This window comes from Ornithodoros turicata, chromosome 1 (assembly GCF_037126465.1).
Source record: "Ornithodoros turicata isolate Travis chromosome 1, ASM3712646v1, whole genome shotgun sequence".
NCBI classification, from domain to species: domain Eukaryota; kingdom Metazoa; phylum Arthropoda; class Arachnida; order Ixodida; family Argasidae; genus Ornithodoros; species Ornithodoros turicata.
Window position 1 is genome coordinate 114178541 of NC_088201.1, and position 17310 is coordinate 114195850.

Consider the following 17310-nt stretch of genomic DNA (forward strand, 5'->3'; position numbering starts at 1 on the left):
ACACAAATCTAGCTTTCTTATCGATTAATTTGCGTGCTTTGAGAAAGGAAGCAGACCTGTTATTGTTCATGTCCAGTCACCAAGAGCTCCTGGTATTATACCTCCTAGTAGCGTTCCGAAGTTTCTTGGTGGGTTGTCTACGCGCACTTAGAGCAGATGTGGTTCTGGAGGTGATGGTGGCCACAACTGAGTTCACTGGAGCGTTCACACTGTTTTGCGGCACTGTGGCACTGTCGTCCACGGATTGGTGTCTGCGATCATGTTGATGTTCTTCTGGGGAACTGGGCATTCCAGGTCGTTCACCTGCTCACCTGGAACGCCCAGTTCCCCCGAAGAACATCAACATCTCGAACACTCGAAGCTCTAGAAGATGGTCTAGCGCATTGAAGCATGCATCCATAGAATTGTTAAAAATTTTGCGTACTGAGAGTTCGTACTGAATTAAGGATATTGACAACCAACTCCGGCAACTAGCAATAACACTACGGCCCAAAGAAGTCACGGAACTGAGAATTTTTGCGTCTCATAAGCTCTCCAAACTCCAATCTGTAAAATCCAAGAAAGCTAAACGTGACAAGTTAGACCTCACACCCGTTAATGATCTCGAATAGCTGCAATATTTTAGTTGATATTACATACCCCACGGCATGCTCAAATGACATAGTTTTTAATTTGTCCAGTGCCACGCTAGATCAAGCTGACATTAGTGTTTTGTCTATGGGTCTTAGCTTTGTCCCCACCCCACCGTCTATTGATGAGTTCGACATACTCAATGATTTACAAAGCTTAGGTAGGAGGATGCATTTGCATACATTTTTTCAAGGCAGCGCAATTACCAACACGAACCCTTTTAAGAAGCCTTCCATTTGGACCCGTGACGCATCACAAACTAGTCCCATGATCGACAACTACATCAAGCCGGTCCATAACGATATCAATAAGCGAGTCAGTGAGTCAACTAACGTTAAAAATCCAAAGCTTATCCAAATTAAACTTATCCAAAGCTGAGAGGATTGCATTACGTAATCTTAAAACACGGGATGACATAGTGATCAGGCCTGGGGATAAAGGAGGGGGAATTGTGGTCATGGACACTTCCGACTATATTAATGAGGCCAATAAACATCTCAACGACGCGACTTTCTACAGGGTTCTTGATAATGATCCTACACCCTTGTTTTGTCAAAGAATAAACAAAAAGATTTCCGCACTCGTTAATGACAATTTAATTCCACGCCACATAGCAGAATTCATCAAGCCTAAAAACGTTAATCCTGGTTCATTTTATCTCCTTATAAAAGTCCACAAGGAAAATAACCCTGGTAGACCTATAATATCAGGCATTCACACACAACCAGAAAAGATTTCCCTTCTGATAGACCACTGTATAAAACATGTACCCCCGCTACTTCCTTCATACGTCAAAGACACAAATGATTTTCTCCCTAAAATTAATTCTATTAACAATCAGTTCTCAGATCTGACCAATATGCCACTGGTAACCATGGACGTAGAATCATTGGATACCAACATCCCTCACGATGAGGGCCTGAACGCAGTGGAATCCTTTCTCCTTTCTTTTCCCTCCGACATCCTCCACACCTCTGCGGTCATCCCACTACCTGAACTAGTCCTAAAGTATAACAACTTTGAGTTTAATGGCAGACATTTTGTCCAAGTACATGGCGCAGCGATGGGGTCCCGCGTGTCACCTAACTATGCAAACCTCTTCATGCGTCAATTTGAAAAGAGGGCCCTTGAATCCTTCCCCGTACAGCCGCTCATTTTCCTGAGATACATCGACGACATTTTTGTTGTGTGGCCAGGTGACAACTCTTCCTTGTTGTCTTTCTTTGAACACTTCAACTCCTTGCATAGCGCTATCCAATTCACCTGCTACCATTCCAATGTTTCAATCAATTTTCTTGACGTCACTGTCTCCATTCGGTCTGGAAAACTAGTCACCGACCTTTATAAGAAACCAACCGACAGACGTCAGAATCTTCATTTTAATAGTTATCACCCCAATGTCCAGAAAAGAAATATTCCTTTTGGGCAATTCACACGACCCAAGCGCATATGTTCCAATACCGACGATTTCCACAGACGCGCTCACGAAATGTCTGCCGATTTCAGGAAACGTAACTATCCCAGCAATCTAATTGAAAATGCTTTCACCAAATCATGCTCGCTGGACAGAGAGGCACTTCTTTCCAGCCAACCTAACGAGGAACACAGAAACATTACGTTCGTGACCATCGACAACAAAGCCCTTCGTAACACGAAAACTATTTTTCAGCGCCATCTTAACATTCTACACAGTGACGAAAAATTGAAAAAACTATTTCCTTCTGCTCCCATTGTCACATTCCGCAGGTCATGGAATATCCGGAATATCCTTACTTCTTCGCGCTTGCGCCGTACTACAACACCTGGTTCGGGTCCCTGCAATGGCACACCCTGCAAAATTTGTAATCTTATTTCTACCTGCTCCTCGGTCTCCAGTACCATAAACAACTACACCTTTCAAATAAAACAATCATTGCATTGTAACAACTTTAACATTTGTTATCTAATAACATGTATGAAATGCAATGTTCAGTACAGTGGTGAAACCTCCAATACCATGCGTCAGAGGTTTTACGGTCATAAATCCGACATTGTCAATAATCGCCCCACACCCGTTGCTGTACATTTTAATCTTCCTGGGCACGACGTGGATACACACCTGTCTATTGCAATTCTAGAATCTGGCTACACCACCGACTGCAAACGCAAAAATCGCGAGTCCTTCTTCATTTCTAAGTTTTCTTCTTTAAAACCACGGGGACTAAACGTTCATGGCGGTCCTCTGCACTTGTTCAACCCATCGCCCAGCTAAGCTACTTCATTCACATTCTGTTCTTAGCATTCTTAGCTCCATTTTCCCTTCAGCTCATAAGGTCACTCGGACCTTCCCACGCAGTTCAACAAAAGCTGTGTTCTCCACGTACGCGGCTAGACATCCACCTGTGCCCCCGTTTTGTCACCACCAAATCTTTTGAACCCCAATTATCCGAATGTCTCATTTACCCGTACATTTTCTCTTTCCTGATTCTTATGTGACGGTTGCTCACGTGATGCATTGTATTACTGTCTGGTTGTTTTCTGTTTACTTGGTTCTGGAAACCTGTTTTATTGTAGCTGTTCTCTTGGGTTATATATATACTTGTGTCGCACTTAGTTTTGTAACCTGAAGAAGTGCAGTCTCTTGCACGAAAGTTCGTCTTCAAATAAATATTAGTTGCTCCTAACCGTTTCATGTTACGTGTATAACTTACTTTGAGGGAGAGCATTTTGTGGATGCCCCTCACGATACTCATTGATATTACTAGTCAAAGCAAGAGAGCGCACAGTGCATGCTGTCAATTCACGGTCTGAGCAGCACAAATTGATAGTGGCACATGTAGCGGCATGACACGGACACAAACGGTGCAAACGGTGCAGTGCGAAGTGCAGTCTCTTGCACGAAAGTTCTTGTTCAAATAAATCTTAGTTGATCCTAACCGTTTTTCATGTTACGTGTGTGATTCCCTCTTCGCGGGCTTCTTGACAGTGTTTCTCTTTTTTTGTTCCCCATTCCTACGTATTCAAAGTAAGTTCTAAGAATTGGAGTGGCTGTTGAGCATATCACTCTTGTTGGCCATGTCCTTCATCCAAACAACAGTCAGAAAAAAAAAGCTGCTCTCTTCAGCTTGAATAGAAAAGTTTGTGCTGGAGACCCACCCCCGAACGAAGGTATCCTGAAGCGCTCATCTGTAAACTGCTCAGCTAATGCACAGATTGCTATTTCAAGGTGTCTGCTAATATATGCCTGCTACAACCACCATCTCGCACCAGTGTGTGGAAACATGCTGTGTGTGAGCACTACTGGTACAGGGAGACAAAATTTTGGAGTCGAGCGCAGCTTCTGATAATTCAATCTTCAACTTCGAACAAAAATCTGTTGTGCCTTTAAGTCTGAATTAATGAGGTTGTAGTGTACGTAAAGGACAATGAAATAGTAGAGCATCCAATCAACATTATGAAAACAGCACAGCGGCAAAGCCCGGTCTAAGAGGTGCTACTCTTGTGGAGGCAGTAAATATCAGCATGAGATATGGGGGCATTGCACTGTCCACAAGTGGTCTGCACTTGACATTTACTGCCATTCTTACCAGTGCTTGGATGGTGAAGTGTAAAATGAGGTTAATTGTTAACAGACCGTGAAGTTTTCTGGTTTACCCATATTTTCCCCCCGAATTTGTGCCCGAACCGAGGTTCCCCTTTTTAGAATATCATTACCAGCCGCAAATCTGCACCTAAGCAAGGCACCTCAAAGCAAAAACATACTAATCTTTCACAAAATACACTGCTGACCTCGACTTCTTGCACTTCAAAAATTCTGTATAGTGGGTATGATCAATGTTAATTCTACAATAAGGCTCCATTTGCCCCCGAATTCAGTGTGATAATTTCTTCACCCAAATTTACATGAATTTTTGAAATGAAGTGATTGGCCCGATATTCACCAGCACCATGTAAAAAAAATTGAAACCATAAGGGTCAAACTGTTGGCTGTGAACCACCGAGCTTTATACTCCAGCAAAAAGCACCACTGCGTCAGCGGTTTAAGCACCTACCAGCACAAGTATGCAGGGAGGTATCAGGTGCTGATGAAAGCAGCATGGCGGATGCCTCAGAGAGGTATCTGAGGTGTATCCAATGTGAGGTGAGGTATCCAATCTGCTCTGTCCCGTATATGGTGCAGTAGCCGTGTGAAAATGTGAGGTGGACGAATGCTCATTAATCTGTTGTCTATAATGGAAGCAGTTGTAGGGTCACCTGCGAAAAAAGGAGAAAAAGGAGTTACAGAAGTCAAACTCCTTTGTTACAACTCCATGAAACTGCCAAAAAATTTTATAAACATTACTTCGTTAGACACGATGTTTCAAAGAGACAATGCCATGTTACACCATGACATGTTACACTGCGCAGGTTTGCTGCAACACATACATACCTATATAGTACTCATAGTACATAGTACCGAGCTTGCTGATGCGAACAGTACGTCAGTCAGCTGTCTTATGACTCCTAGTAGAAAGCAGTGCATGTATTCCACACTTTGTCCGCGGACCATGTCGAAGTGTGGCAGGTTAAGTAGTGCTGACGGTCCTTTAACTCTGTTCACTTGAACGCCATACTGGGCTCCCCACTCCATATCCCCCACCAGCACCGCGTTTCTTTCTGTCTCTGGAAGTCCAGAGCAGGGAAACCTTGTTGCACCTGTAAAGAGCACATGAAAATAAATTAGATGGGTCATCATTAGCATCTAATACCTTCATGCTGATGTTTTCTTCGCAAAATTACCATATGGATTCTCTAGATGGAACTGGTAAGATCGCAAAGGTAGAAATAGAAAGACACAGAAGCACACTTACCATCTCGAGCAAGAAAAGTAGCCAGTGTATGAGTTATGATTCTGGATGGTAGCTCTTGCAGGAGTATCCACTGATGTACACAGTAGAACCACATTGGAATCAATTTGCTCATTATTAGAGCTCCACGAGACAGATTGGCTGCTGGAGACAACCGTCACAAACTCATGAACAAATAGTGCCATATTTGGGTGTGTTCTCCCAAACCACATTCCTCCAAGCATAACACTGTGAAAACGATCCTTTGGAGGAAGTTCGTTTACCACAAACTTTATTGGCCACACTGATATTTTTGAGCTTTTGAAAAGTGGACTGGCGTCGGTGTTGATTGTCATTGCCAGGTCAGTAGTTTTGAGCACCCTTCTTGCTACCAACCCCTTGTATAGCTGGCCGTCTGTGATGTCTCTGATCGTATTGCTGTCGTCATTCTGACCACGTGTCATAAGACCACGTGTCAATAATCGCCCCACACCCGTTGTTGTACATTTTAATCTTCCCGGGCACGACATGGATACACGTCTATTGCAATTCTAGAATCTGGCTACACCACCGATTGCAAACGCAAAAATCGCGAGTCCTTCTTCATTTCTAAGTTTTCTTCTTTAAAACCACGGGGACTAAACGTTCATGGCGGTCCTCTGCACTTGTTCAACCCATCACCCAGCTAAGCTACTTCATTCACCTTCTGTTCTTAGCATTCTTAGCTCCATTTTCCCTTCAGCCCATAAGGTCACTCGAACCTTCCCACGCAGTTCAACAAAAGCTGTGTTCTCCACGTACGCGGCTAGACATCCACCTGTGCCCCCGTTTTGTCACCCCCAAATCTTTTGAACCCCAATTATCCGAATGTCTCATTTACCCGTACATTTTCTCTTTCCTGATTCTTATGAGACGGTTGCTCACGTGATGCATTGTATTACTGTCTGGTTGTTTTCTGTTTACTTGGTTCTGGAAACCTGTTTTATTGTAGCTGTTCTCTTGGGTTATATATATACTTGTGTCGCACTTAGTTTTGTAACCTGAAGAAGTGCAGTCTCTTGCACGAAAGTTCGTCTTCAAATAAATCTTAGTTGCTCCTAACCGTTTCATGTTACGTGTGTAACTTACTTTGAGGGAGTGCATTTTGTGGATGCCCCTCACGATACTCATTGATATTACTAGTCAAAGCAAGAGAGCGCACAGTGCATGCTGTCAGTTCACGGTCTGAGCAGCACAAATTGATAGTGGCACATGTAGCGGCATGGCACGGACACACACGGAACTGTTAACCACGCTGCTGACCTGTCATTTCCTCTGCGTGCTTTGTTGTGCCCATTAGTGACCACCAGTGCAGTGCAAGCTTGATCATACAGTTGCTGTTGAAAGCAAAAAAAAAAAAAAAAGACATACTGTTTGTCTCTTATGCATTCCTATGTTTGTGTCTTTTTTCAGGTGAACTCTTGAAGAAGTTTGTGAGCAGAGTGGAGCAACTGTGTGACGTCACTGCTATGACTTTCAACGTGCATCTGCTGCTCCATTTGGCGGACACCGCAACAGACCTCGGCCCACACTTGAAACTGGCAACGGCAACATTGTCGAGATGGTGAAGGTTGCAAAAGGGATCCCAGCACAGATTTTTGAGAAGATTGTGCTTCAGCAGGAACTCAGCACACTGCTTCTTTCTATGCCACTGTCAGGGAGTGCAACAGAGTTGTGCAATCTGCTGATCGGACACAAGAGACTGAACAATAAATTGCCCTTTCGAGATGCTTCTTTCCTAGGTGCTCCAAAGCATGTAAGCTGGTTCACATCAGATGAAGCCCGTGCCATCAGCATTGTATGTGGTAGCTGTCCTGCATCTGCACTTGAGTATTTCCGGTTCGTGCTGCATGGTACAGTGTTGAACAGCAAAGCATACACGAGGCTGCAGAAGTCAGATAGTAGTGTGTGTGCCACTAAGCATCATCATAACATCATAAGCACATCATAACAGAAGAAACTGAGCTTTACTATCCAAGGCACATGAAAAAGTGCTTTGTGTCACCGTTGTTGACGTTACGGCCAGTACTACCAGATGAAATAGCACAAGTGTGTCGCTTCGTAGACTTTCAGCAAGAAGGGTCTAGTTATGTGTTTGACTTGCCTAATCTTTATGAGCGAGACTGAATGCCTCCTAAATGACTGGTGCAGTAATAGGCATGCAGCAACAGACAATGATAGAGTGTATTCTTTGTGTGAAATCTGATTAAAGCAGCTACAGCTGTACATGTAACTGCTGTGGTATATCCGTATATGTACAAACGTAATTCAGCTGCTGAACAACACTATTGTGCAAAACGTTTGACCAGAAATTCATGTACACTGCTTCATGCTTGATTGTGGTAAAGTGGGGCATTTCCTTTCTATGCGTAACTGACTACATGACAGACAACAAGTCCGAACAAAATTAGACATAGCTTAACATACTCCAGATACAATTGAAATAATTTAGTAAATTAGTGTATTATATCATGTTTGGGCCCAGGAGCCCGATGTTGAACTTTTCGTTATTCCGCACCGAACGTTATGCGCCGGATGGCAGCCAATGCGCGCGCCGCTCGGAGCGCGCAAAGTTTGAAAAATACCGATTGCGAACGTTATGTCCACCTCAACATCACGCCCCTGAAGATTTTGGGTTTTATTTTCCAAATTCAGTGGTAAAAATAAGGTCAATAACTTTATGTCGAAAATTAATGCAAATGAAGGTGGAAAAACTGTCAAAGGGCTGAATTCGGAGAGAAACCAGCCTTTATTGTAAAATGAACGTTCACTGTACCGTTCCAGAGTCTCAGAAGTAGCGGTCGAGCATGTGTTTTGTTAAAAATTATTATGTCAATGCCTTGAGGTGCAAAGGTAATGTGAAGTTTCGCCAGGAGCAATCAGGTTTATCCTGAAACAGGTGAGCCTTGATTCAGGTTGCACATTTGGGGAAAATTGGGGGAAGATGGGGTTTAACCCTGGGGTTTAACTTAAGGGTCTAACTATGTTGTTTGCCTTGGTGTTTCATTATGGGATGACTGCAGATTCCTCGCTCTCGTGATATCAAGAGAAGTACATTCTTCCAGGGAGACATGTTCTAACAGCTGTAATTTCTGCAAACTTTCTGCACAGGAGCTGTACAAAAAGTAAGATGAACAAACGAGCAGTTACATTAAAACAGAACCAGGCCAGGAATTCAATTTGCAATGAGCAGAGCTTTCATGTATTGAGCACATCTATCCCAGCTGGGTGCACACCAGGCTACTCTTTTTGTTATTTGGGAGGAAACGCGCTTCGCAAAAGAGACCTCAGAATAAGCTGCGGTGGCTGTCTATGTGGAACTTGAGTAGCATACATATCCCACTTCTTACGGAGCACATGTCTGTAACTCAAAAGCCACAGTATGGGTCCTGCCTCCCCTTTGTCACAAGCAAGCTGACTGCAGTCTGACTGACCTTTTCCTTTTTCCTAAGAAAAAAAAGAAAATGACAATCTCCTTTTTGCGGCTGTTTTCGAGAAGTGTTCCGTTTGCAAGAAAACAAACAAGGTGCACTACGCGTTGTCATGAAGTAAACGTCCGGTGAAGCCGCGTTGAGGAATGACAGCCGAATGATGGCCGATGGCCAGCGAAAGTCACAGGATCGCTCTGTTATGCATCTTTTTGAACAGTAACACCACAAATTTCTCGTCTTCCCTGGTTTTTGGTATTTCATTTCAAACTTTTCAGTGATTTGCGTTACATACGATGGCGGAAAGGCAATTTTACGCAGTTGGTTTTGGAACTGGTTTTCAGATAAATTCGTGTTCAACCCGTTGTGAATTTCGTTCGGGGGTAAATATTGGGCGGCTACGTTTTAAACGAAAACAAGTCAGGCCCTTTTATGAAGAAGGAATGAACTCTATGTTGCAAGTGGAACAACACTGGCGCCGCAATGCTCAAGCGGCGAGTTTGGCCAGTAATTTTATCACCCAAAATTTATGAACTACAATAGTTGGCTTGCTATTGAAAACAAAAAAAAACGGAGGCGAGAAATGTCCCAGCATCCGCATAACATCGGTCTATTTCGTTACAACACAACTCGCAGAGAGCTCTTTGCACCCTGCTCATCAGCTGCTCAGACAGCTCACATGGTCAATGTGATTTCACGTTCCGGTTAGTGCACATCTCACAGCATTCGTTTGCTCATAACTGCTCGTAACGCTCACTGCTGTGCACATACCCCCCCCCCCCAGGCTCCCCTTTTCCTCTCGCTCAATGTCTTGCTCATAATGCTCGTAATGCTGCTCACAGCGCTCATAGCCCTGCTGACAGTGCTCATAATTTCTTATATATGAGAGCTTATGACATTTTCAGCAGGGGGCTTTATCCACGACAGCTGGCCTCAACTTCGGATCGCTCAGACAGCTGTCTCGAGAGGTGGTTAGCGCAGAAGTACGAGCTCTCCTCTGTCCAGAGAGCGCCCAAGACCCTTTGTCTTCGATCGGCGCATTATCAAGGACGAGGTTCAGCAGGCAATCCAGACGTCATCCACCGTCAACCCCGACGCCGAAGTACCGAGACCAACCTACGCCGCCGCTCTGAGAAAGGTGCCACCCAGTCGTCCGCCGTACTACGGAAACCGTTGGACGCCTCCTCGGCCTGTCCAGCCTACTCCGAGCGTCCCGTCACGCTCTCAGCCGTCTCGCAAGACGGACGTTTGGCGGACTCCCGACTTCAGGCCGCTTTGCTACCACTGCGGAGAGGCCAAGCACGTCTTCTGCCGATGTCCCTACCGACGCCTTGGCCTTCCCGGATTTTCCCGTCGATTAAACAGTAAACGGGTTATTAAACTACTTGGTAGCAAAAGCACAAGAGTGATGCTCTCTGAACACAACTGAGTCCAAAGAATGAAAGCTCCAGCCTGGAGCGCGCAAGCATTTAAGCGCCGCGCCGAAAAGCCTAGAAACAGCACGTGCGTTTGCCAGAGAGCAGGCGATGTGTCTGGAAGCTTTGCTTCTTCTACAGCACGCGCCGGGATGAGATGTAGCATTTCGTGCCTGCCCTCGAAGTTTCTCGAAGATGATTCGTGGCTCTTCTCACGTTGCATGCCAGCTCGCTGCAATCACTGCAGTTTCTCCTGGATCAATGTTCGGTTAAAGGAACATCGTTATTCGGTTAACAGGGGGTATGGAAACTTGGTTGAGCATTTAAGAGGTTGCCAGGGTTGTGTTGCTAAATTTCATGAGACAAAAATTTTATATAAGAGTAATAAGGGCGGTGCTTTATTATATCGTGAAGCTGTAAGTATCAAAAATGCGGGGTCCAAGTGCGTGAGTGTGCCTTCAGTGCTGATAATTGCTCCAGTCGAGAAGTTTTTGGAAGATTCGAACAGGAGGGACGCAAGATAAGTCTTGTGCTTTTGATAAAGATAAAGCCACTAGACATGCTGACGGTGTGATTGGGAACCTTGCGGAAGAGGGCATTGTTGGTTCAGAATATAAAGCAGGTTTGATAATAATAAATCCTTGTTCGTCAGTCTGTGCCTTTGTGTTGTGTCGTGCTTTGACTTGTTCCCCGGCACGGGGGTTTTATCGCTTTTAAAGTAAACTCCTGGATGTTCCTGGCAAGGCACCACCGAAAGCGGTCTTCAGTTTACGGCCTGTCTTTCTGCCCAATTCTTCACGTATTTGGGAGTGTGTGCGCTGTGGACATGTCTCCACCGATTTCCTTCTTTACTTCAGCTGTGTGACGTTAATGGCTTCAGATGGTATATAGTCAACGACTTCTTGGACCACGTCGCTTCCTTCAAATGTGGGCGACATTTCAGCTTGCTGTGATCCAGCCACCTTTGCTGTGAAGTACTTGAAGCAGCTTCTACACAGCTAGGCCATTTCTGTTACGCCTTCGGTTTGATCCGCCTGAACCAGATTCTTTATGGCAGCTACGGCGATCACCGAAACAAAGCGAAAGTTCTTTGTCCGAAACAATTTTTTGCTGTGTATGAGGCGGTAGTCAGCGCAATACACACAGTAAGCTCTGTACAACGAAGAGGCCATGAATGTAGGTGTGATGCGAGGACGACACAGTACAGTACTGCAGGTGCCTTCACATACTCTGTATAAGGGCACTCCGTGCACTACTGTAGTCGAGGATGATGCGAAACTTTGCGCAAGGTGTCTTCCGAGAGTTAATCCGACTAGAACCTTCCCATGGTCGCAGCATCTCCAACTGAAGAACAGATTGGACAGCGGCGCCAGTCGGGCTGTTTCGGCAAGGTTCACAAAAGGCACCGTGAATCAGCCTTGAATGTGTAGCGTAAGACGCGGCACAACTGCACTTACTTGTGTGCGATTTCCGCCGTGCGAGGTCATGAAGCCGTAGGAAAGGAAATGTTTTAAAAATGCTGGAAGTCACTGCGTCTCCCCTGACATAATGTGAAAAGTAACTATGCTTGTTTCTAATCACCCTGAACAGATATACCTCTTACAAAGATGTAAAAGCATTCTGTTCTTCACGGGCTCCCAGCACTTGCAATGCACGTGTGACATCCCGCAAAAAAGTGCTAGCACATCTGGTTGCTTCAAAATACACTTTTATGAGCATAAACGCTCATAACGGCTTCAAACTGTAGCAATTACTTTCATTTGAAGACAGAAGTTGAAAGTCTCTTTGGAAAATTCGATTTTGCAACACGCGGGACACGGTGCCACCGCTTGAATGCGCTACGCGTATAGGGGTGGCAAAATATTCACAGTGCGCCTACCGATCAAGTCCGAATTTTGATTTTTCTTCTGTGCATAGTCTGAGGAACTACCTACAACATATAAAATTTTCAAGGCAAGCTTTTGGTGCGGCTTTTAGATAAGAGCTTCCGAAATTCGTCATTTTTCGGTGCTATGATGCTACTTAAAGAGGTATCGCTTGCGTTGCTGACAGAGTAGAGTAATAAATTATATATAATTCGATAGCCCCATAAATGATAAATTAAACGGCATAAAGCTCAATCTTCTCCGCTTTTACATCGCCCGCAAAGTTGCAGTGAATATGGTGCTTTTCGGCACTTTGTGTCAACTTTGATATTTTTTTGCAGACAAACAAAAACTGACACACCAAAAACAAAAACACTGCTAACTCAGCTGCCTATTGTGCCCTAGGTGTTTTAAAGAAATCACTACAATTACTACAAATTACTACAAGAAATTACTACAATGCGACAAGAAATAGCCTTGTAGGGAAGGCTCAAACCTGCGCGCGGCGACATCGTCTTCTGACAGGCAGTTTTTTCCTCCTCTCCTGTTTCCCGAACCGCGCAGCGCAGAGAATTCGGAAAGCGTTTATTTCTAATAACTCACCGATGACTTCAATATATATATTTTTCCCCTTGATTCCAGACATCAAGTGTACGGGATTGTTCGATTTGAGATGGAACTATAGCCTCCTTTCATTCAGCGAGTATACAGATATATTTCACTTTAACGTCGTTTTAATGCGGGGAGGACTTATCCCTTCTATTTTACTCTTGCATGCAGCATTGGATCCCATAACGATGGGAGAAATGAAAACCAATGTGCCCCATCTTGTGGGTTCCTCATGGCAAACACAGATCTGGGCAGTTCCTTCAACTAGTTTTCTTCGTGCTCCAATGAGGACATCGAAAATAACTTATTACGCATCAAGTAATCCATCTATGTGTTACGTGCTTTCCAGAGTGAAGAGTCTTCTTAATTTCATTCATCATACAGACAGGAAAGGGAACACGACAGTCCTAGTCAACCATAATACCGATGACACGGATCTCCTTCCTAATTTCTTGGGGCAGCTGGGGCGTACGCCTTTTTGTGACACTTCGCATTTGTCATTTATATCAACAGTTGCAGAAAGGAGTACGGCAGATCCATTCTCATATCAGGAGCTATGCCGGTATTATGTTGCGGAGCAGTTAATTTTGTGTCAGCTAAGTGATAAGCTTCTGCTCTGATGACATATTCGACTTGCCGATCTCGAGCCGCCGTTTTGCATCGATACTGAAAACAAGTGTTCGGATGAATTAGTAATTGCGAGTAAATTTGTACTGAATGGAATTCACATATTTCGCTGAGTGTTTTCGTCAACTGGATCCTCTCCCTTGCTCTGACAAGAAAGCTGGGATTCAGCAGGATTTCCAACGAAATTCGTCAACAACAACAGTCGTCAATGACCCTTTTAGCGGGACAAAGCAATAGGAAGTGCGCGGCCAAATGGGTGCATTCTTCCGATGTTGGCATGACTTCGCTATTGGTTTTCGCTCCTGGATTCGAGTTCCGCCTCTCCGTGTCAGATTTCCTTACTCTGTAGCAGATTCTAGTGCTGGCTTCAGATCGGCCAGTCGATTCGCCAATCAGATACCCGTGGTGCCACTAGAATACTGTGGAAGCGCCCGTGCTATTTGAAACAGACGGCTATCAAAACTCCCTGGTTGATGAGCAGTTGAGAGATGAACTGCCCTATACAGTCGATCACACGGCTTTGTCCTCAGTCTAGTTATATCATCAACTTTGTGTAGCGCAAATGCTCTACCGACATCACGATGAAACTGACCCCTAAAGACTAACAGAAACCCCAGAAAGCACAACTGATATGTTGGATACACGTGAGCCAAAGGAATGCAATAGCCCACACACCCAGTAACCGCCCGTCAACATCCCGCGCGGACGCGCCCGTGCTGATGTTTGTTACGTCCGTGGGAAACACGCCTTCTGTTCAGGTGACGATCGTTGTGCTTCCGAACAACCCTGCTAATCAAGCCAAATATATGCGAATTTGACGTCCCCTGCGGCCGCTTTCAATAAATATGGGTCTGGTTTCGGATCTACTTTGTGTCTTCAAATATACCATGCATATTCAAGGCAAGCAAATATTTCCACGACCAGCGCCCTTGTCCTTTGGCTAGGGCAATGCATTTTCTTCTAAGCTTTAGCTGTAGATCAGAGATAATGACACTAGTCGCCTCAAGTACACAGCTTGCTTCCAGTAATAATGGTCTCTCACAATACAGTTACCAAACAAAAGTCAGAGTAAACGTCTTATTAAACATTATTTATTTTGATATTTGGAGCTCTTCACTGCCTATTGCAGCTATATAGGAGAGTACGTATTGTAAAAAAACATGTGACAGAATGGCTAGCAATATGTAAAGTATCACAAGGGTATCTAGTACAAATACACATATCAATGTTTGACAATACTTCCCATTTATCAAGCACTCTTACGTGTAACCCATTAGACGGTAAATAATTCCAACATTGTTCAAAGTGTAAACAGAGACGCCTAAAGAGAAGCCTACATTAGAAGCACAGCCAGGATAGTTTTAATTTTCATTTACTGAGTGGGTTGAGACGACCTCAAGAACAATAAAGGCTAAAAGGCTCTGGCGTAGCCGTTACCTACGAGGCATATTCAGTTAAAGCTTCACAAACTGCGAGCTGTGCTGGCGCTGTTCACGTCGTAAATTACCCCATCACCCCAAGACATGGGACACGCCGTCATACTTGTCAGCTCCAGCTTCTCCAGGTCAAGGTTTGAAATTATCCTTGGAACGGCTATGGTTTTACGTGACTCTGCGCCTGTCGAAAAGAAAAATAAAAATAAAATACGCCTTTTGCGCTGAGTTCTCCTGTGGGGGCAACAGTCACACGACATAGGAGGAGATAATAGGAAGGCGCAGGGTCGACGGCAAAAAAGGAGCCTCAAGAGTCCACCTGCGCACGCAGTACGGATGGGGTGCGCCCAATGTCCAGGGCGTAACATATGTGGGACGTCTGCTGCTGTATACCCATTGGACGTTCCCAACTAATCTGTGCGCTCTAAGAAACTCCTTTTTGGGTACTGAATGCATTGCAACATAAAATAGTCCCTTACGGGAGTAAATGCATGGGAGGAAATGAATGTCACAGAGTGGAGACTGCATTTCGCGCGCTGTTGTAAGAGTCCCAGGTACATAATTCTTGTGCATGCATGAAAATACTTTGAAGCAAACCGTCAGCGGTGATATACCGAGTGAAATAAAATCTTTCGCCATACATAGGGCACAATTTGAGAAGAAAGGTGCGCTAACTGTTTCTTACTCTGCGTGGGTGGAAAATTGCTAAGTTGGCTGAGTTATACAGCCCTAGGCCATCAAATTGACCAAAGGCACATATTTACGTAGACTGTTGCATTGAGGAGACCATTCGCGAAGTTCAGTGACAATTTGCAGTCCTAGGGAGTAAACGTCGGGACTAAATGTCGGGTTAGGGGACTAAAATGGGGAGTAATTGCAGTCTAGGGGAGTAGAAGCTGCAATTACTCCCCGTTGTACTCCTTTTTTTTTCTTAGAGTGTGTAGGAGGCGTTCGATGGTTGTTCACACTAGGCTTCGGACACTCGGATCCCTGTCGGGCGTCCACGGGCGGTTACTGGTTGTGTGGGTCAGAACAAGCTTTGTAGAATTAGCGGGCCAACATATTTCGGCTGTCGGAAAGTAACAGGAAATATTTCAGGTTGCACTTTGTTCATATTTGCCTCTCCATGTGGCCGCGTCGAAATAACTGTGTCGCCACTGGCCAATAAGAAGGCTGCTCAGGAAAACCGGTTGCTTCAAGAAGCTGTTATTGATATGCCGCGAAAAGGGCACTTACTGGAATATGCATCGTTTGCCTTAAGGATTTGCCTAACAATATCTAGTAATATCTGTATGAAACGAAGTGGAATAGGTACCCCGTCCCTCTGGCTGTGTGTTCCTTTCCTTCTACAACTGTGTCAGAAGTAGGGGTTTACACTAACTCTAATATTTTCTTATAGTTCATCGAGCAGCTCTTATTCGTGCTTGGCACGAAATTACCCGCTTCGAGACGCTAGGCAAGATTTCTTGAACAAAACACTCGGTGTGGTTGCGGAATCTCTGTCTTTGAGATCTCGGTGTCAAGCGTACTACGGAGAGGACAAGTGGAGCTGCCGAGTGAATGTCCTAGCCATGTCTATTATTTCTACGCAAAAGCCATTAGACATTATTCGATATGAAGAGAACCGTTGGAAGGACCAATCAAGGTCATGACAAAAGGCAGATTCGCCAGTTTAGAAGAGGTTTGGTATACAGGATATCCCAGAAAACGTGTAATTGAATTATAATAAAAAAACTAGACCACCAAGAGTCATGCGGTCAACGGCATTTGTTCTTACTGGGCTTTTCCCACCTCCTCATGTGAATGTCGTGTAACATAAGTTTAATTATGTAAATTTTTGCGAGCTTAAGTCGGAAATTTGCCAAGTGAAGATCACTATTTTACCCCACCAATGTGAAGAGCGTGTCTAATTTACAAAAATTAGTGATAATTGACATGGATATTCAGGAGCTACCCCGTGGGCAAAAAATAGCCGAACATCGTGCTCTACAGAGCTCCCGCAGGATAGCGCACAATGAATTTTTCAGCGCAATCTTTGTCAGTCCGACGAAAGGAGGTTGGAAACACCCAGTCCACCCCGGCATCGCAGAAAGAGATAACACAGGCATGGTTTATCGAAATGTAACGCATTGCCGGTAATGTGTTACCTGAAGCATGTGGTGACATGATTAATCAATGCTGTAAAACATAACGTTTGAGCGTGCCCATATGATTCAGTGTATGATATCAAAATATAGCTTCACTTATTTTTTTTATTTAGGAAAACCAAGTGCCAATGTTGGGCAGCATATAATACTCTCTCAGAAAAGAGCGTTGTACTCGCCGTGTTGCACATCAAATCGGAGCCACATTACACTCTAAATCTGGTACCTTGTAGTAAAGGGTAAAAATTTCAAAATTTTTACCCTGTATTTCAGAAGTTACCCTGTAACCTATGGGCAATACCCTCTATTAACGTT